The following is a 27,560-nucleotide window of genomic DNA, read 5'->3' on the forward strand; positions in this document are numbered from 1 at the left end:
AACAGGTATCAGGTTTTAAGGGAGGATTCGGGAAGTCCGAGTCAGGGAGAGGGAGAGGAGAATATGGCTGACGGAGGAGAGGTAGACAAGGCTGAAATAAATATATCGGGCAATGAAGACATGGAGCCTTCTAGGGTGGCTGTGAGTAATGTGGAGGTTACAGGGGGGACACAGGAGCCCTCAATACAAGAGGACAATTTACACTCTGGGGAAAATACAGGGATGCCTAAGCAAGATGAGGATAACCCAGATAACACAGATATACATATAGTCACCCTTTTGAAGAAATTAGATAGAGACATGAAAGAAGGATTTTATGTTGTGAAGGCTAATCAGGCAAGCATTCAGGCTTCATGTAACAATTTAGAGGCCAAGTTTAGCAAACTAAATCTGCGTACAGAGGCTTTGGAGTTAGAGGCGAAGAAACTTCGCGAAGAGGTTGTGATTAATCAAAAGGAAATTGAGGACATTAAATTCTTAGGTAGAGCACAGGATGAAAGGATGGAGCGCTTAGAAAATATGCAGAGGCGTAATAATTTAAAAATCTTGAAGCTACCCGAAAACAGTGAGGGCGCAGATATAAAAAGATATGTGGCGCATTTTTTGAGCACAGAGTTAGAGCTAGAGGTAGGTGAGGAGACTATTTTTGCTGATATACAGAGGGTACATCGAGATCCTTTTAGGTTTAATTCTAATAGGACTAAACCGAGAAAAATTTTAATTAATTTTTTGACATATAATCTAAAAGAGAGTATCCTGTCAGTTGCCTTGAAAAAGAAATTCTTAACAGTTAACGGAGCAAAAGTAGAGATAAGATCAGACCTGTCCCCCGTAACGGCAAACAGGCAATGGGAGATGGGAAAACGAATGGAACCCCTAAGGAATCTGGGTGCCACAGTTCAGCTTAAATTCCCAGCATTTCTTAAAGTTATGTGGTGAAATAAGATGCACTCTTTCCGTACTGTTGAGGATGTCGACGATTTTATTGAGAGATGTACAGAGATGTCACGTGACGCATCCGCTCTAAATCAGGGAGTGTAATGGTTCCCCTTTTGTAATAGGCCAAAGACAACAAATACATAAAACTACTCGGATCTAGAGAAGCACCACCACCTTTTGCACTCATAAGGCCTATGGCCATGGATAGACAGGAAGGGTTTTCCAGAGGGAGGGGGGGTGGGGGGATGGGGGGGAAGGTTAGGGGGTGGGGAGTGGGGGGGGGGAAATTAAAAAAAGAATCCTCAGAGGACAAAGGGCCACCAGCGATGTAAGGATCAGTTGTTTTTTTAAAGAGAATGACGGGGGCTAATAAAAAAGAATTAAAGATTTTGTACTGGAATGTTAATGGGTTACGGGTGAAATCCAGGAGAGAGATTATTTTCAAATATTTAGGAGACTCATTGGCTCATATAATTATTTTGCAAGAGACCCATTTAAGTGAAGTGGAAAGCAAGGATATGTTTGGTACACAGAAGTGGATAGCTCACAAGTATTATACACCTCAGACTATGGTGACTAAAGGGGTTGCAATTTTAGTTAGGGAAGGAGTCCAATTTTCTTTTGGTGCTATGGCGGCAGATCCTGGGGGGAGGTGGCTCATAGTACAGGCCCTGGTGGCTGGGAAAAATCTTGTTTTGGTCGGATATTATGGGCCAAATATTGATGACTTGGTTCCTTTGGATAAATTAACAGCCGCATTATTAAGTTTTTCTGGTGACATTGTCATGGCAGGAGATTTTAACACGGTCATGGATAAAGACCTGAATCGTTCAGGAAAGAGAGCGCAGAGGAATGTTAAGATGTCTAACAGAGTAAAAACGCTGTCAATAGAATATGGAATGTGCGATATCTGGCATATTAAATCGGGCCAGAAGGTGGGCTATACATACTATAACCAAAAGTATAGACATAGGTCAAGGATAGATTTTTTTCTGTTAGATCTAAGGATGGTGGAGTATGTCACAAGTATCAATCATGTAGGTGTACACTTATCAGATCATTCAGCTATCCATTTACATCTGACATTGGGCCAAAAAGCGCACAACCCAGTCTGGAGATTGGATCGTACGATTCTGTTAGACCAAGAAGCCATAGAGATTATAGAAGGTGAACTGGATGTCTTTCTGACTGCTAATATAGATTCTGCCAAGATAAATGTGGTCTGGGACACGTGCAAGGCCTTCTTAAGGGGGAGGCTGGGAGCCTTAGGTGCAAAGAAGAGAAGGTTATATTATAGTAGAATTCTTGACTTGGAAGAAGAGATCAGACAAAACGAGGCAAAGATTGTGGGAGAAGAAGAGCAGCAGCTAAGAGACCAGGCCATCTCTGACATTCTAAAACTGAAGGCTGAATTAGTTACAGTTCTTGCAGCTAGAAACAAAGAGAAGTGGGATGCTAGCAGTCTGGCACATTTTAGCTATGGAGAAGGATGTGGCAAACTTTTGGCATGGAAAGCAAAGAAAGACCGGGTTCGAAACTTTATTAAGGAAATAAGAGTAGACGGGTCCGAAGGAGACACAGCCATCATAGATAGTGGAGAGATTGCAGAAGCGTTTTTTGACCATTTTTCCACAGTTTATAAGGAGGAGTTAGCACCAGACCCACAAGAGATAACAGCATGGGCACAGCTAATAAGTCCACTCCCAATCCAATATAAACAGATTTTAAATTCAGAAATCTCACTGACGGAGGTGGAAAAAGCCATAAAGAAGGGTAAGAGGGGTAAGGCCCCGGGGCCAGATGGCCTTCCTCTGGAGGTCTACAAAACCCTGATTGGTTCAATTGCTCCTTTTTTACATCGACTCTTTAATAACATTTTTAGAGAAGACATAGCGATGCCAGAGTCATGGAATGAGGCGGTAATAGTCCTGATCCCAAAACCCGGCAAATCACCTAAACACGTAGATGCATACAGGCCAATATCATTATTAAATAATGATTACAAATTGTTTACTAAAATTATGGCCGACAGACTAAGTCTAGTTATCTCACACCTAGTCCATGACGATCAAAAGGGATTTATGAAGGGTAGATATTTAAAAGAACTCACCTTCTCAGTGGTTGGCGCAATAGACATGGCGACAGTTTTCAATCTCCCTCTTGCTCTTATTGTCCTCGATGCCGCCAAGGCATTTGACCGTGTGAATTGGCTCTATCTGAAGAAACTTATTCAACATCTAGGATTAGGTCCAAAATATACTAACACACTGCTATCACTGTACAGCTCCCCTACTTCTAAGGTGCTGGTAAATGGCATTTTAACACCCTCCTTTAAAGTAATGAGGGGTACACGCCAGGGATGCCCGATTTCTCCTTTATTATTTAATTTATATATAGAGCCGCTTGCTAGTAGGATTAGAGCTATGGATACAATAGCCCCCTTTAGGGCAGGCGAGTGGAATAGGAGGTTGGTCTCTATGCGGACGATATTAATATTTTTTACTTCAAATTTGAAAGAGTCAATGGGAAACATTTTTAAGCTCACTAAAGAATTTGGCAAAGTTTCAGGGTATGAAATTAATGAGAGTAAAACAGAACTAATGGCATGGAACTTGGACACTAAAGACATTAAATGCAAGAAGGAGATGACATATTTAGGAGTGAGAATAACGCAGAATATAGCAGAATTAACAAAAATTAATTTCTCCAGGGTGAAGAAAGAAATAGGGGTGATATTGCGAAGTTGGAGTCATCTACCCCTCACTCTGTTCGGTCGTACCAACCTGATTAAAATGGTGATTTTATCAAAACTCACTTTTCTGTTTGAAACAATTCCCTGGGATTTTGACAAGAAGGGGCTTAAGAGATTGCAAAGCGAGATTTGCTCTTTTATTTGGGCCTCCAAAGGATCTCGCTTATCCTGGAAGAAAATCAGAAGAAGATGGGACAAGGGCGGGTTATCAGCCCCAGATTTTTTGTTATATGACTGGGCTTTTCGTTTAAAAAATTTGAGAGAGTTTATGGGAGTACCGAAGGATACATCCATCGGGCGTATTTTCTTGGCTATGTTAGGTTTGAGCAACTATGATGAAGACGGATTTATGTATAAATTTTCAGACCCACAATTCTTCAAAAAGGTGAAATTGAAAGCTCTACGGGAAGCAGCAGAGCTCTGGTATAAAATTAGAAAACTAGCAAAATTGAGTTATTTTGGATGTAGGTCGTCCATTTGGGACACTCCAGGATCACCATCGTGGGCAGAGGATGCATTGGCTGTCCCGTTACAAATAGCAGGATTAAAAACTTGGGGAGACCTATTTCCAGAGGGAATATTGATTGGATGGATAGAAGGGGCACAGGTGTGGGGCAAAGGGTTATCTAAGTTCAAATACTTGCAGATGCAAAGCTGGGCAAATAAGTCGGATACTGTTATCGGTCTCCAAAATGACTTTGAAGACAAAATATTTTCTTCACAAGTATTCAAGAAGGAAGTTGCGATGTGGTACTGGGAAATGGTGGAGATGGAAGATGGCCCGTTCATATTGCCGGAACTGTTGTGGAGAGATTGCTTGCCGGACATCGCTACAGAAAATCAATGGCAAGTAATGATGACTATTCTTTACAAAACAGTAAAATCTGCAAATTTAAGGCGAAATGTTCTGTTTACCATCCATAGAGCCTATTGGACTCCCCGCAGATTATCGAAGTTTAAAGCTGGAGGACGGGTTGAGTGCCCAAAATGCGGAAATATAAATGTGGACGACCTGCATATGTTTGTGGAATGCTTAAACATCAGGGAATTTTGGGAGGCGGTAAGCAATTGTCTATCGCTGGTGTGTAATGTTGATGTAGGTGTATAAGTATATTTAATAGTATTCTATTGATCTTTGTTAGCATGTATGAATTAATGTATACGTAAGTGTTTAGTTGTGTGTGTAGATGTAGGAATCATTAAGTGGGCTTTTAGAAACTTGTATTGGTGTGTCAATGGTTTCAAACATGATACTCCATATTTTATAATGAGTGTTGAAAGGTTATGCTACTGTATGATGAGGTGTATCAGTTTGTCACATGGTTGATGTCATCAGTGATGTCATCAGTGATGTCATTTGAGATGTCATCAGTGATGTCATCAGTGATGTCACTGACCATGTCATGAATGATGTAATATGTGACATCATCAGCAGTGGATTGCGGGCGTGCGAGTTATAGTTAGTACAACTAACTATAACGGGGGAATTTCAATGGTTTTATACAAGTGAAATGTCCAGCTAACTTTAACACCCCTAAAACCTATGCTTTTTTCAGTGAATTTCTAAGGTATTTTAAATGCTAATTCCTAACTATAACATGTCTGAAGCCTATGTTTTTTTCTGTGAATTTCAAAGGTTTTGTAAATGACAATTTGTAAATGTATTTATTGTTATTTTTATTTTTTTTATACTGATTTTCTACATTTCCTTAAACAGTTTATTTTTTAGATATTTTATTTTTTAAATTACATTATAATTTCATTATACATTACATTACAAAATATACTTTCTCATAATTAATTACTTTAGTTTAAATACTTTGCAAATAGGCTATAGACTTTTAAGTACAGTAGTTACAGTTGTTGCAATGGGCAACTCAATTTCAAACACAAGCCAGCATTGAGGTCAATGTGAATTTCTAGTTAAATGCAATTAATTACTTTTTGGATTACTTTTCTAACCACAGGACTGGATCCTAAATTCAGTCCTGAGACATCATCTGTACACAGTTGTGTAAAAGCATTTTGGTTAAAGTAGTGATTTTTAAGAAATGTTATTGTATTTTAAAAGATGACGCATATAAACTTTTTCACATAGAATCACCAATGTTATTCTATGGGAGGAAATTCACTTATCAGTTAAGTAGTCTTAACATTACTTTTTCTTACTCATTGGTGGATCCTGGTTCCAGCACGGGTACATCTCCTGTAAACAGTCGAAAGAATGCGTTTAAGTCATACAGGCAATTTTTAAGGAATATTTTTAATTTGTGAAAATACTTAGAAACTTTTCTGGTGAAAACCACACAATGGATTCCTATGGAAGGAAATACAAGTTACTGATAAGTACGGTTAGAATTACTTTTCAGGATCAGTACTGGGCTCAAAGAAGCAGCACTGAGGTCACTCCTGATAACAGGTGAGTAAATCGGAATTCGTAGTTCTGCTGATTTTAGTATTAAATCTTTTTATTGACAAATGAGTGCACATACAGAAGTAGCATATAATCATATGGCACCATACTTTCAGTACGTCAAAAGCCAAGAAACCCTGACAGTAAAGTACGCTGAGCCGTACATGAAGGCAGAACTGGCTCCAGGCTGGACACCCTGTATGGGCAAACAAATGTTAAACAAAAAAAACAAGCAAAACAAAAACAAGCCACCCAACTACCCCACCCCAGCTCCCCCCCCTTGCCTCCCACCCACCACCCTCGTTCCAGGTCCAACACCCCTATTCACAAATACAACTATCCTCTAGTACACCCCCTAACAGTCCACATTTGACAGGCGCAATAAACGCAAATAGCGTGGGCACGTCACCTCCCTGAATTCTGTAGCAAGTAAGGACAAGAAAGGCTGCCAGAGCTCCGAATATTTAGCACCCTCCCCCGCCAGTGTCAAGGACAGCTTTTCCATGCCTAATACGTGCCATAAACGATGCAACCACCCCTGAAACGTGGGAATGAGTGGGGTGCGCCAGTGAGACAGCACATTCTGAATGGCAGAGCCCAGAGCAATAGCAATTAAACGACCGTTTCGTGATTGCAGTGGGTATGTGATGGGATTGGGCAACCCTAGCAAAACATATGAAGGAAACCGTGGGAGTTCTGTGTCAAAATGTAAGTCCACCTCATCGATGACTTGCCTCCAATACTCCCGGAGCTGAGCACAATCCCACAGTAGATGGACCAGTTTGCCCCTCTCTCCACACCCGCGCCAACAGGAAGCCTCCCTCGCGGAATCCATCTCATGCAACTTCTCCGGTGTGTAGTACCAATATGATGCTATTTTAGTGGGAGTGTCAGTCAGTCCCATATGATATGTGGAATGTCGCGCTCGATAGAAGATGTCCTCCCACTCTTTGTTGCTAAGCGTGCGCCCCAGCTCCCTCTCCCAACACGCTCTCCCTGGATTGTAGACATGAGTGTACCTGCCTAGGAGCATTCAATACAAGTCAAATATAAGCTTCTTATTGGTTTTCCGCGTAATTACCCAGTATTCATATGGCCGCAGGCGGTGATCCGCATCTTCCCTAACCTGGCTATTGAGTGCCCAATGTCGGTCTTGAAGATATCTAAGCCGCTCCGATTCCGGCAGGCCATATTCCGGTCGAAAAGTCTCGAACGGCAATATCCCCCCCCCCTCCGCGTACAAATGAAACAAGAATCTATACCCCACTGGATGCCATCTTGCAAAGGCCAAAGTGTCTTGCCCAGGCCCAAAATCAGGGTTGTCCAACAGGGGAGTGAGGGGTGATGGAAACGAGGTAAACTTGTGTTTGATATTAGTGTGATCCCACACCTCCATCAGAGCCCTGGTAATATGCGAGGTGTAGAGGTTAGGGGGTCTATGCTACCGACAAAAAAAGGGAACCTCCTGCAGCGGGCGACCCGCAATCGCCTGGTCTTAAAAAAGCCAATGCTTTTCGGATTCCCATCTGCTCCACTCCACAAGAGCCCGCAGTTGGGCTGCCTGAAAATAAAGAAGCAAGTCTCAGGAGGAAGTGTCGCTAGTCTAAGCTTCATTCTTGGTCGCTTGCCATTCCAAATAAACTGAGCCAGCTCCGACTGGGTCTGGCGAATCCATCTATCGGGTGGACGTAGCGGGATTGTGCAAAATAAATAAAGAATCTGTGGAAGAATCCTCATTTTTATAGCTGCCACCTTCCCTAACCAGGATAGCGGAAAGTGCTTCCATCTGCCCAGCTCCTGACGGATTTTCTGACGAACCCGTGCATAGTTGATACGGACAGTATCGTGCAATGTAGATGCCAACTGAATCCCCAAATAGGGAATGGCTTCAGACGCCCATCGGAAGGGGAAGTGTTCCTGTAAATGCGCCCGTGTGGGCCCCTCTAAAGAGAGGTCCAAAACCACCGACTTACTCATGTTAACCTTAAAGCACGCCGCCTGCGCGAACGCATCCAAAGTGTCAAGACAAGCCGGAAACGACTCTCTGGGAGAAGATAAAGAAAGGAGTACATTGTCCGCGTATAGACTTATTGTGTGAACATACGCGCTGAACTTAATCCCTCGCACTCGTGGGTTAAGTCTCATTGCCTGCGCCAGCGGCTCCATGTAGGGAGATAAGAGTAGGGGCAACAAGGGGCACCCCTGTCTAGTTCGCCGCTCAATGGGAAAGCGAGGCGAAGTGCAACCATTTACTCGAACTGTCGCTGTTGGGAACTTGTAACAGTTCAAGACCAAGGTGCGGAACCTTTCTCCCATTCCCGCCCTTATCAGCACCTGCTCTAAGTATGGCCAATGGACCCGATCGAACGCTTTTTCAGCGTCAATCGTGAGCATCCTGAACTCACCCGGTATCTGCATGGCTTTTTCTATCAAATGCAAGGCTCTCTTGGTGTTATCAGCGGTTTGGCGTTCCGGAATGAACCCTGCCTGATCTGGGTCATTAAACCCTGGCATGAGCAGTGCAAGCCGAGCCGCAAGAATGCCCGTATAAATCTTGAGGTCAACATTAAGAAGGGATATAGGGTGGTACGCCTCACACTGCGAGTGGTCTTTCCCCGGTTTGGGAATAACGGATAAAGTAGCATCTAGGAGGTCTCTCGGAATAGCACCCGGCTCCGAGAAGGAATTGAACAGGGCAGTCAGCAGGGGGGCCACTTGGGGGCAAAACGTCTTGTAAAAAATAGCCAAGAAACCGTCAGGCCCAGGTGCTTTCGCTAGCTTAAGTCGGGATATGGCCGCAATAACCTCTTCTGGCCTGATGTTTTGGTCTAAGAGGTCTGCTTGATCTTTCGTCAGGACCGGGAGAGGAGCCGACGCTACAAAGGACTCTCCTGCAGCGGGTTCAAGCGAGGACCCGGTATACAGGGAAGTGTAAAACTCGCTAAACGCGGCAGCTATATCAGCATCCTCAGTGGCCCGCCTGTCACTCGAGGTGTGAATCTCCTGCACCGTCTGTCGCTGCCGAACTTTACGAAGTTTGTGGCCCAAAAGGCGTCCGCACCGGTCCACCCCTGTATAATACATATGCCTTAATCGTAAGGCCGCGTATTCAGCTCTATCTTGGTCCAGCGCGGCCAACTGCTGCCGCATAAGCCGCAGCTGCTTCCATACCCTGGGCGCTCCCGTGCCGCGCTGCATGTGTTCTAGTTCCTTCGTTTTCTGAGTGAGCTCTTCCCTTTTACGTGCCCTTTCTGCATTATCCGCAGCTGAGATCGCAATGAACTCGCCACGCAACACCGCCTTGAGCGCTGCCCATTGTGTCGCTAATGTGGAGTCTGCAGTACTATTGTGTGTTAAGTAGTCTGCGATGGCCCCCTTGATTTTCCCCACTACTTCCTTGCGGTGTAAGAGCGTGTCCCGCAATCTCCAGCTCCGCGTTACTCGTGTTACCGGCGGAAAGGAAAATATCACAGTCAATGGCGCGTGATCTGAGAGCGCCGCAGCACCTATTTCTAACTCTTTCGTAAGTGCCTGAAGGGATGTGGAGGCCAAGAAGTAATCTAAACGGGCATAGGTCTTGTTCGCATTAGAGTAATATGTGTATTCCCTGTCTCCTACATGAAAGCTGCGCCAGAGGTCCACCATACCCATCTCCCCCAGCCGGGCCAAGCCCCCGTTAGAAAGATCACCTGTCTGAGATGTACGCTGACATGACCTGTCTAGCAGGTTATCAAATACTAGGTTAAAATCTCCACCCAACAGAACATGTCGGTCAGGGGAGGCAGCGGCCTCACTAAGCGCCATATGAAAAAAACTTCTCTTGACCTTCATTGGGAGCATAAATAGAGCCTACTGTAAAGACTAATGCACCCAGGAAGAATCTATAGGACAACAACCTTCCCCGTATCTCCGCCCCCTTTTGCAAAACCTTGCCTCTGAATCGTTGGGCCACCAGAATCGCCACCCCTGCCATTTTAGTGGAGGCCGAGGAGAAAAATTGGAGTGGAAAGCAACGGGACCTAAGCCTGTGACAATCCTTCTGGAGTAGATGAGTCTCCTGCAGGAGGCAAATATCAGCCTTCGAGTACTCCAAAAAGGAGAGGAGCGCCTTCCGCTTCACTGGATTGTTAAGTCCATTAACATTCAATGTCAGTATTCGGAGTTCAGTGTTAGGAATGACTCACACAAAACTCAGCGTACCCAAAAATAAAGAGCTGGGAGCCCCCTCCTCGTGCTCAAAAAGAAAGAGCTGGCAGCCCTGCGAGGAAGTCGAGCAACTGAGCCTCTCGTAGGCCATTATGGACCTAGCACTCTGACCCACACAGGGGTACCCATGGACCTCGAAGATCCTCACCCCCCTCCCACACAACCTACCCCAAAGAAACCCCAAGAAAAAGACTAAACATTTCCAACAGTACACATTGTTCATCATCCGTAGGTGATTGGAGAAATACAGCAATGGGGTAAACTGTTCAGTACATAAAAGCCCTCCCTCCCGCCGACGGCCAAGGCCAAACCAGAAGCATTAAACCGGCCATGAGCAGAAACAACATAAACTTCAGCAGGGTTGAGAGGTATCTAAACCAGATGATACCACCTCTACTGCAGCTCGTTGTCCATCCTTAATCTCAGCCACAGGAGGCTTTCGTACGCGGCGCCGTCTGCCCTGCTGTCGCCACCGAGGCCTACTGTCCTCCGATTCCTTAATGGGCTCTCCCGGCTCGTCGTCCTCAGCCGGAGGGTCTGAGCCCAACAAGCGGCACGCCTCCCTCAGAGACTGAAGTTGGTGGAGTTTATTGTCTCTTTTAAATATCAGACGGAACGGATGGCCCCAACTATAGGAGATATTATTCTGCTGTAGGTAGGCTGTGACAGGTTTGAAAGTTCTACGCTTCTGCAGTGTAAGTGCGGACAAGTCTTGGAACAGAATTGGAGATTGATCCTTAAAAGACAGAGGGTGCAGTTGTCATGCCTTCTGAAGGATTTCCTCTTTTGTGCGGTAGTCCTGCACGCAAGCCAAAACGTCTGTGGGGGGGCCATCGGAGAGCGTGGAGGACCCACCCTATGAACCCTATCCAGCCATAACTCCGACTCCAAGGGACGCCCCAGGATGTGGTTAAATAGTTCTCCTGTAAAGCTGAACAGGTCTTTGGTATCATCCGTCAGCGTGACACCTCGGATACGGACAGTATGGCGACGGGAACGATTCTCTAAATCTTCCATAAGTGTTTGCAAATCAACCTGCTGGTCGTGGATCCGCACTATCTCCTGACACAGTGCCTCTATTTCGTTATCCCGTCCATCACTCTTGGGCTCCAGCTCTGCCACACGTTCCCCAATACTGTCCACATCCCTGCGTACCTCTTTGATCTCCTCGGTGAACTCCTTCTTCAAAGTATGAATGTCTTCTCTTAGGTTGGTGAACAGCGATTCCAGAAAGGCCTTGGTAATAGGTTCCGAGCCATCTGTCCGCTCAGCAGCGGAACAGGCCATGTTCGCCACCATGTCCTTGGGTTGCTGACTCGTCTGGGCCTTGGCAAATAGATCTTTCATGGTTTTATCCTTGCTGCCCCTCGCTGTGGACATATCGCCCCACGTGCTCACCGGAAGTTGCCCACCGGGCCCACTGCTTCCCCAGACCCATCTCAAGACCAGGCAGGCCACGCACCAACTCCAGCCAGCTACACGGCTCGTGAGTCCAACTCTGCGGTCCACCAAGCAGTTTGAAGCGGCCCCACTCAGGACTCGGGTGATAAGCTAACTGTCCGCCTCCAGTATTCCTCAAAGGGCCGCCACTCCACCATCCGATGTTGCACGCGAGGTCCAGAGGGCCGATCCCACGCCGCCCAGCATGCAGTCCAAGAGCCCACACCACAGCGCTCCCCAATGCTCACCCCCAGGCCTTCAAACGTCTCTCTTTACCTTGAGGGTATCGATCCACCTCACCAGGCTGATCGGGCGCTCTGCAGCAAGTCACAGTTTCCACTCTGTGCTGCCCTCCGCGCCCCCCGGAGTCTGCGTCAGGCTATCCCTCCGTGGGTCCTCACCCAAAGTTCAAGTCTCCCCCAAGCCTCTCCACAATCCGAGACCACTCCCAGCCAGTGCTATTGGCCGCTGGGTTCCCCCTCCAATGGCCAACCACCTTGCCCCATGTCACTAGGTACTCTGTAGGCCCCCTCCGCTCTCCTCCAGGCTCGGGGCAATGCCTGCTTCCTGTGAACCGCCTCTGGTTTCCTCTGCCCAGTCCCTGACTATACAAGTGTCCCTGACCACGATCGAACTCCTTAACCTGCCACCACGGAGCCGGAGGTCACCAGCTCCTCTCGCAGACACCTCAGGGCGGGCCCCCTTTAGCGTCTTTCTCTCACTGGTATGGGATGGCCGAGACGCCACCACCGGGCCTCCGATCCTAGAGCGCCCCAGCCAGTCTCAAAGCCCCCCAGGGCGGCAGCCACTGCGTCTCACTGTCCCGGCCTCAGGTTGTCGCCGGCTGCAAACACCACCGGTGTTTACTCCAGGCCCAGTCTCAAGATCACTTTCCCGTTGGAAACCTCCCACCACCAACTGCCAGGTACCTTCGGTCAGTTCCAGGGCGAGGGCCAGCACTCCCGGCCACCGCTCTCGGTCGCTGCGCTCCTCGTGACCCCGCTCAACACTCTCCCCTACTGACCTCCGCCGCAGCGCCAAGGATCTTAAAAGGGGGGACTCGCCTGTTGCTGTTGGGGCGGGAGAGTCCTGGCAAAGCCACGGGACCCTCAACCAACCCTAGGTCTGCCGCTCCGCTGCCAGACGCTCTGGGATGCTGGATGGACGCCCCTACTCCGTGATTTCCGCCGAACGAAGAGTTATCCGCAGCAGGAGTCGAGGGAGTATGCCAGCATTCTGTGGCCCTTCTGCTTTCCCTCATCTCGTGTGGGCCAGCAGTGATCAGGCGTGTCTGCCTCGGTCCTCCCCGCAGGGTTCACCTGTGCCCCGGCGGCCGCCCGACTCTGAAGCCCCAGGTCCACAAGCTCCAGGGCAGGAGTGCCCTGGTAAAGTCTCAGGGCCCTCGACCAGCCCCGAGCCCGCCTAAGTCTCGCTAGGTCGCCCCAAGATGGCGGGCGGGCACAGCTCTCCTCGGGCCCCCTCCTTGCCAGAGGCCCGTTTCTCCGCCGCAGTGAGGCAAATCCGAACCGCAATACCTCTGGAGATGGAGGAGCACCGAATCAGGCCGCACATCCAGCCTGGGCCCCAGGACAGCTTCTCAGTCGTCCGGCCTCCGATCTCCGCCACTGTACACCGCAGTGCCGCGCCACTCCACCTTGCTGTCCGGCCACGCCTCTGCCCGCTCACCATACACAGCGTGTAAACGCACTCCCGCTGTCAGTCGCAAACCAGGACGGAGCCCCACAATCTCTGCTCTCAAGCCAGCTCTGGTGATGGGCAGCCTGCAGCTGGAAACGGCCAGAAGCCGGTGCTATGTTGGGCCGTCGGCGGGAGCGACAGAGCAACACGTCCACTCACACTGCCATCTAGGCCACGCCGTTCTGCTAATTTTATAGGAATTTTTTAACTCCACACTTTTTCCAAGTGAAACCACTCAATGTTAGCCTATGGAAGGAAATTCAAGTAACTGGTAAGTACGGTTAGAATTACTTTTCATGATCAGTACCGGACTCAAAGATGCAAAACTGACGTCTCTCCTGATAACAGGTGAGTAAATCAGAATTCGTAGTTCAGCTAATTTTAGAGGAATATTTGTACATTTCAATAATCAACAGTTAGAAACTTTTCTGCTGAAAACTACACAATGGATTCCTATAGAAGGAAATACAAGTTACTGTAGGTAAGCTTAGAATTACTTTTCAGGGTCAGTGCTGTGCTGGGCTAAAAGATGCAGCACTAGGTTCTCTCCTGATAACAGGTGAGTAAATCGGAATTCGTAGTTCGGCTAATTTTAGTGGAATATTTGTACAATGGTGAAGGAAGGGGCTGGGCCTGAGGTGGCGCGTTTTAAGTTGTGGAATTAAGTGCCCTTGAATCCTGAGGTCCCCTGGGGGCCAACTAGCCCACCAGGTACCTCTAGTATGCGCCAGGGGGCTGCGCTGCAGCGAGGTGTTCAGAGGCCCCGCCCCTTTTTACAACACTCTGCAACGTAGCTCCGTGGCACTTACTAGAGGTACCTGGTGGGCTAGTTGGCCCCCAGGGACCCTCAGTATTGACAAGGAATTAATTCCCCAACTTTAACCGCGCTACAGGGCGTGTTTGCACACTTGTGAACTCAGGCCCCGTCCCACCCTTCACCACTGTGCCAACACGCTCGTGGCACTTTTTAAGTTGGGGGATTAACTCCCCATAAATACTGAGGGTCCCTGGGGTGCAACTAGCCCACCAGCTACCTCCAGTAAGCGCCACAGACCTGCTTTGCAGAGATGTGTAAAAAGGGGCGTAGCCTCAGAACACCTCTCTGCAACGCAACCTCCTGGCACATACTGGAGGTACCTGGTGGGCTAGGCCCCCAGGGACCCCCAGTATTCAAGGGGAATTTGTTCCCCCTCTGCAAACGCGCCAGGGGGGCGCGTTTGCAGAGTGGTGCAATAAGGGGGCGTGGCCTCCAGCCGCGATTCCGTTAAAAAAAAAATTAAGAAGGGGGGCTGTGGAGCCCCAGTTCTTTTTCAAATTTTTTGACCCTGGGGACCCCATCCCCCAGGGCCAGCCCCCAATTTTTTTTTATTAAAATATTTGGGAGGGTGCCCGTGACCGCCGTCCTGAGGCCATAGTCTGCCCCGGTAACCCTATCCTCCAGGGCATGGGCCTTTTTTATTTTATTTTTTTATTAGGAGGGGGACTGCCTTGCCCACCTCCTGTGGCCACCTATGTCCCCTGGGATCCCATCCTGCTTCATTGAAGCGAGAGCAGGTGGCGGTCCCCGGTGCTGGGTGGGTCTGAGAGCCCCCCACCCATTTCTTAGAAGCCCGGGGTGGCGGTCCCCGGGGCTGTGGGGGGCCGTGAGCCCCCTGCATACATTAAATTAGAGCCCCTGGAGTGGCGGTCCCTGGGGCTGGGTGGGTCTGAGAGCCCCCCACCCATTTCTTAGAAGCCCCGGGGGTGGCGGTCCCCGGGGCTGTGGGGGCCCCATGAGTCCCCCTGCATGCTTTAAATTTGAGCCCCGGGGGGTGGTGGTCCCTGGGGCTGGGGAGAGCACCTTTTTTTTTTTTCAAAGTAGCCCCGGGGGGTGGCGGTCACCGGGGCTGCGGGGGGGGCCCTGTGAGCCCCCTGCATACATTTAATTAGAACCTCGGGGTGGCGGTCAGGCGCGATGCGTCCATTGGGGCGTAGGGGCATAGCCCCACTAAGCCACATGGACGCACCGTCGTCAAGCACTGCACACTAAAAATATTTTTGGCATGTTGGCAATCCTAAAAGAATGGTATTAAGCGCCGCAGCACTACCGGCCGGGAATCCGGGACACAGCCGACGCAATCCAGAGTGCGCAGGGACCGGGGCTGGGCTGGGCTGCTGCAGCTTGAGTGACAGTCCACACTCAGCTGCAGCAGTACTGTGCATGTGAATTTTTGGGCTCTAACTAGCCCGAGCATGCGCGTTCAATACCTTCTACTACCTTCCCCTTAGAGAGGGACCAAGGGGGTGCTGCTTCTTACAGCAGCCGGGCCACAGCCCCCGGGGTTGCAAAGGGCGAGTAGTAACTGTGCTCCCCTAGCCAATCCTGGTGATGCATGCAGCGCCAGGATTGGCTGGTCCACCGGGCAGAAGAGCAGGCAATCCATTATTGGATGCCGCACGCGGGTGGTGGCACACTGCCTCAACCACACTTTATATGGCCAATCACTGTGTGACTTCATGTGAAGCCATGCAGTGATTGGCCATTTCAGGACGCGCGCGCCGCTGGCTGTACTAGTGTGTAGGTGATGTTGCCATTGGAATGAGTCGCGCTCATGCTTGTGAGGTCGCAGACTAGGCACGGGGGACACGGCACGGCACAACACGGGCAAATGTATGAATGATATTAAATGAAAGTGAATGCATGTGAACTAGCAACAAAAATACTTTGTTGAAATTAATGTTTAGCCTCAGGCAGCAAATAATAGTACACGTGGCAGTTGCAATTGTATGACTACTTGTGTGCCGCACATATTCTGAAAATCCACTGTATCTCGGCTCACACAGGTATGACTGCATTGCTGTGAGTTGGATGGTGATAAGCCACAGCAGACATTCCAGCCATGCACGAAAAGCACCACTGATGCATGGTCTGTGTGTTCCTGTGAAGAGATGGCCAAGGTTTGCTGAGTATGGCCTTGGTTGATGCAGACATGGGTCCAGACGCCCGTGCTACGTCACAGTGCACTGTCATCTCATATTCTTTGCAGTGGATATGCTTAAACTGAAAAGCTTTTTTTCTCATCCAGGCTACTTTCTACAGAGTTTTGTCTCTCAATTAATGATGCAGAATAAACAAACCAAATCCAGTAGTTATGGTTAAACTAAAAGACTCATTTTATTTCCTTATGCATCCTTCATTTCTGGTTTGATTTCTTTGTTTTCCTCTAGCTGTCAGCGGTACAGAATAAATAAAAGTAGAGGGGTTGAATAGAAAAGGACAGGCTGGCACCAACAATCTGCTTAGAAGTTTCTTTTATGACTCATCATGCATTATAAATAATAACCCTGCTAATTAGTCTCTCTGTTGTCAGTTCTGATTGGTGTTAAGACACGAAGCCTTCAATGCAGGCCGTGTTTTCATCCCCCTATTTGCTTCCCTTCTGACTGCACAGTAGGAGCTGGTTGCCGTGTTGCTCGGATGTTGATGTCGCATCCATGTGCGGCAGGTGGATCCCAATATAACTTCACTTGTTTGTCACTCCCAGCACTGTGCAATGGCATGGCAGGACGAACAGCATCAGTCATATAGGCCCCTCACTTCGTCAAGCGGGTAAATATATTGCCAAATAGCTGTCTAGTGCTACTCTTTTCAACAGTTCCTCAGGGGTACCCCCCACCATCCCCTCTTCCCTCCCAAGCTCTCTTTTTGTCCATTGGGCTCATTTGCTTCACTCATCCACAACTTTTACGCCTCACCACTTTCAAATGTCACCAGCCACCACTGGTGGTGGTCCCCGGGGCTGGGGGGGCCTGAGAGCCCCCCACCCATTTTGAACAAGCCCCGGGGGGTGCCGGTCCCCAGGGCTGTGGGGGGGCGTGAGCCCCCCGCATATATTAACTAAGAACCCCGGGGTGGTGGTACCCAGGGTAGTGTGTGGGGGATTGGGACCCCCCACCCTATTTTTTTTAATAATGCCCCCGGGATTAAATATTAAAAATATATATAAATAATTAAAATATTTAGCGCGGGAGACCATGTTTTTTTTATCGGTAGGATGCGCGGATCCTACGCGCATCCCGCGATTTAAAAAAAAATTCAAATGTAGGGGGCGCTTGGAGTTCTTATGGGACCCCCTGAGCAGGCCTAGGGGGTCAGGGTGTGTCTACCCTGCCCCCTTTTGCGTTTTTCAATGTTTTTTCTTTGGTTTCTTGTGCCTCGGTTCTAAAGATGATTTTTATGTTCTGTGTTGAAAATACCACTTTTAGAAAGTAGGTATTTTCTTGCTTAGCCATCCTGCGTGACTCTGCTGGGTTTGTCTATTGACCATCTGGTTTTTGAGTGACAGGGGCTGGGGATGTGCATTCTCTTCAGACAGCCACTGAGGTGGTTAAGGTGTGTCCTGCCTTTCCTGTATGAGGCAGGGCTCAGCTGAATAGACTTGGGCTGCATTTAGAGTAGTGGGAGGAGATTTCCTTGCACCTTAATGGGCCTGGTCTGCCTTGAACAATGTTGCCTCCACCTCCTGCCAGGAAGCTGGACCAGAGAGGACTGAACTGGTTTGGACTAAGCACAGACACTCTTCGACTGTGAGAACAAAGGAAGTTTTAGTATAAATATGGGGGCCCAGACCGCAGAACTTTAGAACTCGCTGGAATCAAAGAACCTGCCAAGAAGAAGAGCTGGAAGAGCTGCCAGGAGGAGTACTGCCGCTTTGCTGTGTTATTGCTTTGTTGGGTCGGCCTGCAGTTGCTGCTTCTGCCTTGGACAGTGAAAGGACTGGACTGAACTTTATTTACTTGTGCTGAGTATCTCCAAGGGCTTGGAGTAGAGCTTGCCTCCTGTTCTAAACACTCAGGGATGGCAAAGACTTCCCCAACCTCTGGATACCGCTTCTGGAACCACTGTTTCAGTTGCCACAGAGAAGGAAGAAGCAACCAACTCCATCGCTGGCTCCGTGTCCTGAAGACACTTCTGAAGGCACCTCTGCATCTCGCACCGCAACCCTAGTGTCTCCGACGATGATGATGGACACCGCCACCACCGAGCCACTACTTGCACCGTGACCAGTGGGCACTGCACTCTTCCTAGCTTCACTATGCCACCTTGGTCTCACCGACGCCATTGCTGCCTGATGACTTTGACACCTGTGACTGCATCATGGCTGGGGACACTGCTCGTAAGTTTCATGACGCACAACCTAGTCCCGCACAGCAGTCTGGGCTTACCAACGCCATCTCCCGCTAACCAGCTCTGTCCGTTGCACTGCAACTTGCCAGCACCGCATTGAGCACGGCCTCGCATCGTAAGCCTTGTTCTCACCAATGCCGTCTGGATGATCATCACTAAGCCACTGCCTGCACTGCATCGTGAGGGCACCATACCCTGCACCGCTTCCACTTTCCAGCACAACTACGACGGTTGCCCCGACGGGCTCGCACCAACGTGCCAGCTGCAACAAGAAAGGTACTGTTCACGAGTCTGTCCACGCTTTAGATGGCCCGTACCAACGCGGTCGGCTGGAACTGTTCGACCCTGTTGTTTTCAGCTTCAGTGTAGCCACGGACGGAGCTACCGACTCGGAAGAACTGTGTTTTTGAGATATTTCTAAAATTTAAAGGATATCTTGCAATTTATATATTTTTAAGTACTGTATGTTGGATTCTTATCGTTTTGGTCTTGTTTTGGATATATTAAAAAATTGGTTATTTTTCTAAACTGGTAACTGTATTACTGTTGGTTATGTGCAAATGCTTTACACACTGCCTATGAGATAAGCCTGACTGCTCGTGCCAAGCTATTCAAGGGGAGAGCAGGGGTTATTTTAGATGTGTATCCCCCTTACCCAGACTAGGAAGAAGGGTCCCTACTTGGACAAAGGTGCAAACATTGCCAACTAGAGGCCTCCATTTCTAATATTGGTCGTCAGCGGTATGGGCGGAAACTTCGTTCCACTCACAGAATTTGCGAATTTTTGGCAATTTTGCGATCAGCGAATCGAGCGAAATTGCCCAAAAATCCGCAATTCGCGAGTTGGCGGATTTTTTTTCTTGGTCGCGCTTTAAAAATACAATCTCGCACACGCGGCATTGACTTACCATGATTCTGCGTTCGCTGATGAGTTTTCCTCCCTGTTCGCGTGCGCTGCGAGATTTTGGTAGCTGGCCGAGCGACGCCGCAACCGCAAACACGTCATTGCGACCCGAAACAGGAAATTGCGAACGCGAACACGTCATTGCGACCCGAAACAGGAAATTGCAAACGCGAACACGTCATTGCGTCCCGAAACAGGAAATTGCGAACGCGAACACGTCATTGCGACACGAAACAGGAAAAAGGCATCGCGAGCAGGCTGGTTAAGCGGAAACAACATGTCTGCAACCGTTGCGACCGCATGCGCAAGTTCTCTTTCCCGAACTGGTAAATAAATCTCGCGAACTCGCAAAACAAATTTGCAAGCTCACAGAATATGGCGGATTTTTGCAAATCGCGATTACGAATTTGCGCTAATTCCGCCCATGCTTAGTGAGGATAGGACTTGTGTTTGCACTTGACTTGCAGTGATTGGTCTGCACTACTACCATATCGCAGACACAAAAGCAGTTCTTCAGGTGTTACAAAATCAACCGTTCAACCCAGACTCCCAAATACTACTGAGCCTCGATGTGGAGAGCCTTTACACCAGTCTCCCACACGATGAAGCCCTCCTCATCATTGAGGAGGTATTGCATACCAACAAACTATCATACTCCACGAGGAGTAGTGATGGAATGTATCTCTATGGCACTCACCAGAAACTTTTTCGAGTATGAGGGCACTCTATACCTACAACGCCACGGAACGAGTATGGGAAGCACATTCGCGCCGAGCCTAGCAGGTCTATATGTACACCACTTGGAAACTACCAAAATCCTCCATCCCAGCAATCCGTTCAGGACCAAAATCCTCACCTGGAGGCGTTATATCGATGACGTCTTGGTCATCTGGGAAGGGAGTGACCAATCGGTCATAGATTTCATGCATTGGATCAACAATCAGAATGCTTTTCTGAAGTTTACCCACCAAATGTCCAATGAATCAATGGTGTTCCTGGATTTGAACATCTACCATGAGGCAGGATACCTAAAAACTGAAACACATTTTAAACCCACAGCTAGGAATTGCCTCCTTAGGTACGACAGTTTCCATCCACGTCACCTAAGAGAGAACTTACCATACGGTCAATTCCTACGCTTACGCCGCAATTGTAGCGATGTGGAAAAATATAAATCCCAAGCACAAGATCTGAGTAAAAAACTGCAACAGAGAAGGTATCCCGATAGAATCATAAAGCAAGCGATGAAAAGGGCCCGCAATAACAACCGGGAAGCCCTCCTAGAAGACAACACTCAGAAGGAAAAGACAGAAAACAGAACAGTCTGTGTGACAACATACAGTTCAGTTTCCAACCAGGTCTCAAAGCTGGTAAATAAACATTGGCGGATTTTGACAAGTGGTACTCTAGATCTAGAAAAGCCTTTGTTCGCTCACAGGAGAGGAAGGAACTTGAAAGACATTCTGGTACATACCAGACCTCGCACTAATGTGATTCAACAAACCAGATTACAAGGTCTTCATGGACACCATCCATGTGGCAATTGTAATAGCTGCCACCTGACTAAGAAGAGTCTTACTCTCACCTTCATAAACGGCACCAAGTGGGAACAACGAGCATTCACAAACTGCAACAGTAGGAATGTTGTATACCTGATTACATGCCCATGTGGAAAAGAATATGTGGTATGACAACACGTGCTGTAAAAACGAGAATAAACGAACATAAAAGCAATGTAAGGTGCAAGAAACAAACTACAAAAATGGCAGCACATTTTTTGGAGGCACAGCACTGTGTGAATGAAATACACTGGACTGTGATTGAGCAACTGCCGTCAGATATGGGCCTGTTTGAAAAAGAACAAAGGTGGGTGTTTTGTTTAGGCACAGACATCACCGGATTAAATGACTCCATTCCATGGAGCCAATTGCGATGATAGCCCACAAATGACTGGCATACTATCCTTGAACATTACCAATCCAGAGTGAATTTTCCTACTTCAAAAATTTTTCCTAAACTGTTCTGAATAGACAACATCCCCATGCATTATAGAGGTCTCCCTGCTCTATATATAATCCTGTCTTTAAAGAAATAGCCCCAGCAACAATGATAAGATCGAGGTACTCCCGACACGAGCATGCGCGAGCGCCTGCTAGCTGTACAGAAACGCGCAGACGTTTTGCAGACACTACCGCTTCGCGCATGCGCTCGGATCATAACTCAAGGACTATGTCCTTGTTTGGGCCGATTCCGTTTTCAATTAGGTGGCAATCGGAACCTCTTGAGGAACTATAAAAGGGGTTTGTTTCTCAGTGAACCGACATTCGTCGGAGCCGCGTTGAGGGGATGAGAGCCTACCTGGCCATGCTGTAACCGTGAGTGTGATGGTGTAGGGTGTGACTACTTGTATCTGTACCGGGAACTAATATTTTAGATCCTAAAACTCAGGTCCTTTAACACCCCACAGGCTGCAACATTGAGCAGAACAGAGAACCCCCAATACCACGCATTTGGCTCATGAGGCTACTTAGCCCTTAACTATAAGTAAGCAATGTATATATGTTGACAATTGTGTGATACTAAATCCGTTTCTTTCACCTTACGGAATCCAATGGAGACCTTCAGAAACAATTAATGTGTGTCCTAGTCTATATGTTTGTCCGTATTTTTCTTTTTCTTTCTCTTTTTTAGGGTTCATGGACCTTATTTTTGGTTCGACGTTACCCAATTTTTCTTGAACATGTGTCTTGATTTTAGAACTTATGTTTTATATGACTTTTTGTTCATTCACAGGTTCTGTATATCGCCAATTGGGCGCAACAGACTTTTTCTTAAAAACAGATAGGTACATTTCACTATAATTATTTTTGTAGAGCACACTTTAACATCTACATACACATGTGAGTAAGGTGAGGATAACTAGTGCACATCCTCGTCCTGAAGAAGGAGTCTTCAACTCCGAAACATGTCGACGCACTTTTGAGGTTGACTTACCATAATCAGTAAAAAACAACCTCGCCTGCACTTTTTTAATGATACCAGCCGTGGATTTAATAAAAAAAAAAATTGTTTTTCTCCTACGAGCCAGGTATTTTTTTAACCAACACTTTCACCTCACCCCTCACACACTATTACTCCACACACACCAACACATAGTTCACCTTCAGTGCTCCTACGGAGTCGTGAGTCGCAGCACGCCGCATTCCGTAGAGGTTTGCGAAGACCCCGATGATGAAGCATGACACCAAGAGGCCTTTTGGTGTGTGAGGGGTATTTAAACAACACTGGTCGATCTTAGATCATGAACATAGTCTTAAGGAGCTGGAGCAAAGGCGTAGGCCCAGCTCAGATGGTGGCAGCAATTCATCAGTACAGACAGATAGAATTGTTCACATCCCCAAGAATGTAGGCAAATAATTAAGAAGGGAGATGACATGCAAAGGTGGTTTCAGGGTTATGAGGCATCGATCCACATGAATGGGGTCCCTGAGAAGAATTGGGGGGCAGGATTATGGCCTCTTTTCCCAGAAGAATCAAGGGATACTTTAGTGGCTTTGGATAAGCGTTGTAACCTCACCTATGCTGACATGAAGGAGGCCCTTCTCACCAGGCATGTTCTCACTCCTGAAAGTTTAGGTCCAGTAAGAAAACTGATGCAAACACTTGGTTGAAATGTGTGGATTCATTTCGCAGGTCACTGGATGGCTGGGTGAAGGGCAGTAATGTGACAGATTTTCAGGGGCTCTACAATTTTATTGCATGGGAGCACTTGTCTAATCTATGTTTTGCAGAGCTGTGCCAGCACTTGGTTGCTAGTAAGCTACTGACCCCAGGAAGCTTGCGATGGAGGCGTTGGGTGAGTACCGCGGTCCACAAGAAAACATTTGGGGGAGACTCAGCCAAAGGTGGGCACGGTCCCCAGCAGAAGAGTGGGGGGACAAGGGCAAAACACAGGAGTTCTCTAAAGGGTCCCAAACTAATGCCCAGGGTAAAGGTTCCCATCCTCCAGGAGACAAGAAAGCTGAGGTCTCTTCAGAAAAGCCTGCAGAGACTGGCCCCGCAAGTGCTATGCCTGTGAGCAGGTAGGTCACTTGAAGGGGGACCTCAAGTGTCCCAAGGGGGCATAGCCACCCACCGGTGGGCAGACCAAGGTTTTGGCTAGTGTAGCGCTTGGGGAGGAGGGGTACCGCCAGGAGGTTGGAGATCTCACAGAAATTACCCTTGTCTCACTAGGGGACAGTGAGATGGTCTTAGAAACCCAGGTGCCTGCTAACACTAAGAAATACAGTGCCTGGGTGACCATCAAGGAGAAAAGGGTAGAGGTAGAGCCAGTGTGACCTGGTCTCTGAAGAGCAAGTAGTCTCTGAGGAATTTCACCAAGTAGTTGCTGTGGACAACTCAGAGAGTCAGTGTATGGTAGTGCAGGTTCCCTTTGAATGGGGGGGGTTCAGGTCCCTTGAATGTGGTTGTGAGCCATACCATGCCCATAGATTGTCTGCTAGGTGACGACAAGAGCAGTCCTAGTGGAAGGATGTTGAGCTCAGGTCTCACCTGGAGATGCTTGGGTTGCCAGAGTGGGCATGCATGACCACTCGGTCAATGGTGGCTGGAAAGGGTGATCAGAAGGACCTGGAGCCTGAAACAGTGGCCCAGGTTCCTGCCAAGATCTAGGGCAGGGTCCTGAAGTTCCCAATGTCTGGGAGGAGGCTGACTTTGAGGGGGACACCCCAGTACCTACAGGGGAGCAGGTGGCTGAACTGGGGATTTTATCTGAGCTGACCCATTGGCAGCAAGAAGGTGGTCCTACCAGGGAAGAATTCTTCAGGGAGCAGAAAGAGTGCCCTTCTCTGGAAGGTTTGCGGCAGCGAGCTGCAAACCAGGCAGCTGATGTTCAGCCTGGATCCCACTGGATCTACTGGGAGACTGGTTTCCTGTACAGTAAGCCTAAGGTCGCTAAGCATGGGTCTGCCTGTGTGCTGGTGGTACCCAAGCAATCAGGACCTTCTTACTGGGTCAGGCTCACGACGTGCCTTTGGCCGGACATTTGGGGTGGGACAAGACCTTTGACAGGCTTGTCACACACTTCTTTTGGCTCCAAATGTGAAGGCAGTCAGATGGACATTGCAGGTCTTGCCTAACTTTCCAGGCAAATGGTACGAGTAGGAGATAGTATAAGGCTCCTCTCCAACCTTTTCTTGTTGTTGTAACCCCTACAACATCCATAACTAGGGAAACAACGAAGGGAGAGCCAGCATAAATTGTGAGAGGTCAATGAGATGACACCAAGCTTCACTAGAAGACAAAATGACAGCCACCATGGGAAGGGATGACTGTCTTACTTCATGGGGCACATTGTTCTGGGAGGTGAATCCCTCATTTCAACAATGGCACCAATAATAAGTCACCCGCTGGGTTGAAGGCGTGTTACGGACTGATTTAGTTCATGCCTGCGTTCCAGCAGTCATATTCTACAGTTAATAGTTCTTGACTATAAAGGGATGTAGTAGATGGAATCTGGTTTCTCTGCTCGTGGATACTTATTGTTTGGGCTTATGTTGTAAACAATACACTGTTCCGCCAGTATGTTTTTGTCTGTCTTCATTCAATAGTGTGTATATGGTAATGGGGAGTGATCCTGTTACGGTAATAGGGGACGAGATCCTAGATTAATAGTATACAAAGTGAAGCCCCCACACTATGGATTTATATAAGGAATGTGTAGGTCACGTTTTTATTCCCTGCCTCTCATCACGAACACTCGTTGGGCAATTATATAGAGCCTTCTTTATGTATATCCTCACACTTCTATACCTGACAGACAGTGTCTGGCGAATTTATATTTGTGGTTGCACTAAAAACAACCCTCTAAAAAGAGACTTTCTGTACAAAACGTAATTTTATTTTTGTAACCCTTTGTATGCCACGTTTGCCGGTTTGTCTTGATTCAAAAGCTATGCAAATATCAAAGGTATAGAAGAGGGAGGATATACATAAAGAAGGCTATATATAATTTTCCGACGAGTGTTGGTTATGAGAGGCATGCAATAAACATAATTACACGCCACATAATTACTCTCTACTGAGTGCAACTAAAACACTTCACATAATACCACTCAGTGCCACATAATTACACGCCACATAATTGCTCTCCACTCAATGCAACATAAATACACTCCACATACATGCACTTTATACCACATACCACCAATCAACATAAATGCACTCAACACCATGAACCAATTTCACTAAGCATAATTTCACTCAACACCACAGTTCCAGGTCACACAATTCACCTCCACACATTTCCAATACACACAGCATAATTACACACCAAACAACATATTTCAACTCCACAATCCACAGCGTACCTCCAATCCACACCATATAGTGTCATCACCTGAACACCAAACATCATTCACCGCCACCATTTTGCATCAGCGTATCACCTAAGCATCACACCAGTATGCCCTTGGAATCTGGCATCTGTTGATTCTCCCCTAATGTCCGTCCACTGCTCGTGTTCTAATTAAATTACTGTTTTCCAGCCTCTACTCCCCCTTTATTTATGTCCCGCTCCCCAATAACAAAAACAATTATAACAAACAAGCAGCAGAACAGGCAGGAAGAAGTTGACAGCAGTAAAAGTACAAAAAAATTAGAAGACATTTTTTATGTTAAAATCTTTTTTAATCAGGTTTTTCAGTTGTATATAATGTTGTCTTCGTTTGTATAAAGGTAACAAAAATGCTTAACACTTTTTATTATAACTTTTCAACGTAATGCACAGCAGCCGCAATGCTCTACAACATAGCCAAAAGTTCTGGCTAAACACATAAGGTCCCAAAGGCAAGACCTATTGGCTATGCCAATGCTTGTTTAATTATGACAGGGACGATATGTTATATAAGTAGATGTTCCAGTCATAATGGAATGAATCACACAGTGTTGTAATAGGTGTTTCATCTAAAAGTACCAAATATATATTTTTAAATATCTTTGAGATGATCTGTAATTGTCCTTCTTTCATCAATTGTAATTCTGACTATGGCCAGAATAGTTCTATGTGTTCATGACCCTCTGTGGAAAATCCCCCCTCCATGGTATTTGCAGTCATAGGTTTTCTACCAGCTGTTTGGTGTGCTATTTCATCACCTTCTTAACAACATTTCAGTAATGTTTTTGTTAAGTAAAATGCAAATGCGTTGCCCGCACAAAGAAGTTATGATGGCAAGGTTGACTTAGAAGCAGCCAGATCAATTCCTTGTAGCTGAGTGTATGAACTAATATCAGGATGAATAGCTAACTAATTGATGCATTAAGCCCTCACCAGTCACCAATAATGCTCTAAAAAGTAAGCCAATATGAATTATACAGAAGGAATATTAGAGTCTTTGGAAAAACCTAAAATTGTATGTATAATTGCGTACAGTGAACTGTATTTTTGTAAGACAAGTTTTTATTAGGTTTTTGCAATGACACTTCAGTTGTACGAATACATCAGTTTTCTCATAGTTTTGAGATATGGGGGAATGGGAGCTCGCCTTGGGGTGACACATCGCATAGTGAAGTCTATAGTACATAAATTGTATTTACCACTTGTGAGATGTGGGGCTGAATCATGCCCATGGTGAGTGTGTCTCCATCTCCCCCAGAATCAAACACTCTGTAGGGGAGCACACAATCAATAAAGAGGAACACTTTTCAGGGCACTCATGACAAGTGCCTCCTTAGACAGGAAAATATGCCAGGCCATCCAGATATGATGAAATTAGGAGCAGGGGGGAAAAGGAGTACAGCACCAGGGAATTCCAACCTTAAGACCCCTCATCTAAAATGTCATAGTGTTCTTTTTATGTCTTTACTTAAAACTAATAGTTCATCTTGAAATATATGTATCCCCTTGTGTAAATGACACTCCAACCTGTGTGATACTGGTGATGCGGTCCCCAATTGAAAGGGCTTTGGGAATTTTCGAATGACGTGAGTCCTCGTGCAGTGTCACCTGATGGCACGCGGCCTCCACGTAGAGCCTGGAAACAAA

This window comes from Lissotriton helveticus, chromosome 1_1, assembly GCF_964261635.1.
Source record: "Lissotriton helveticus chromosome 1_1, aLisHel1.1, whole genome shotgun sequence".
NCBI lineage: Eukaryota > Metazoa > Chordata > Amphibia > Caudata > Salamandridae > Lissotriton > Lissotriton helveticus.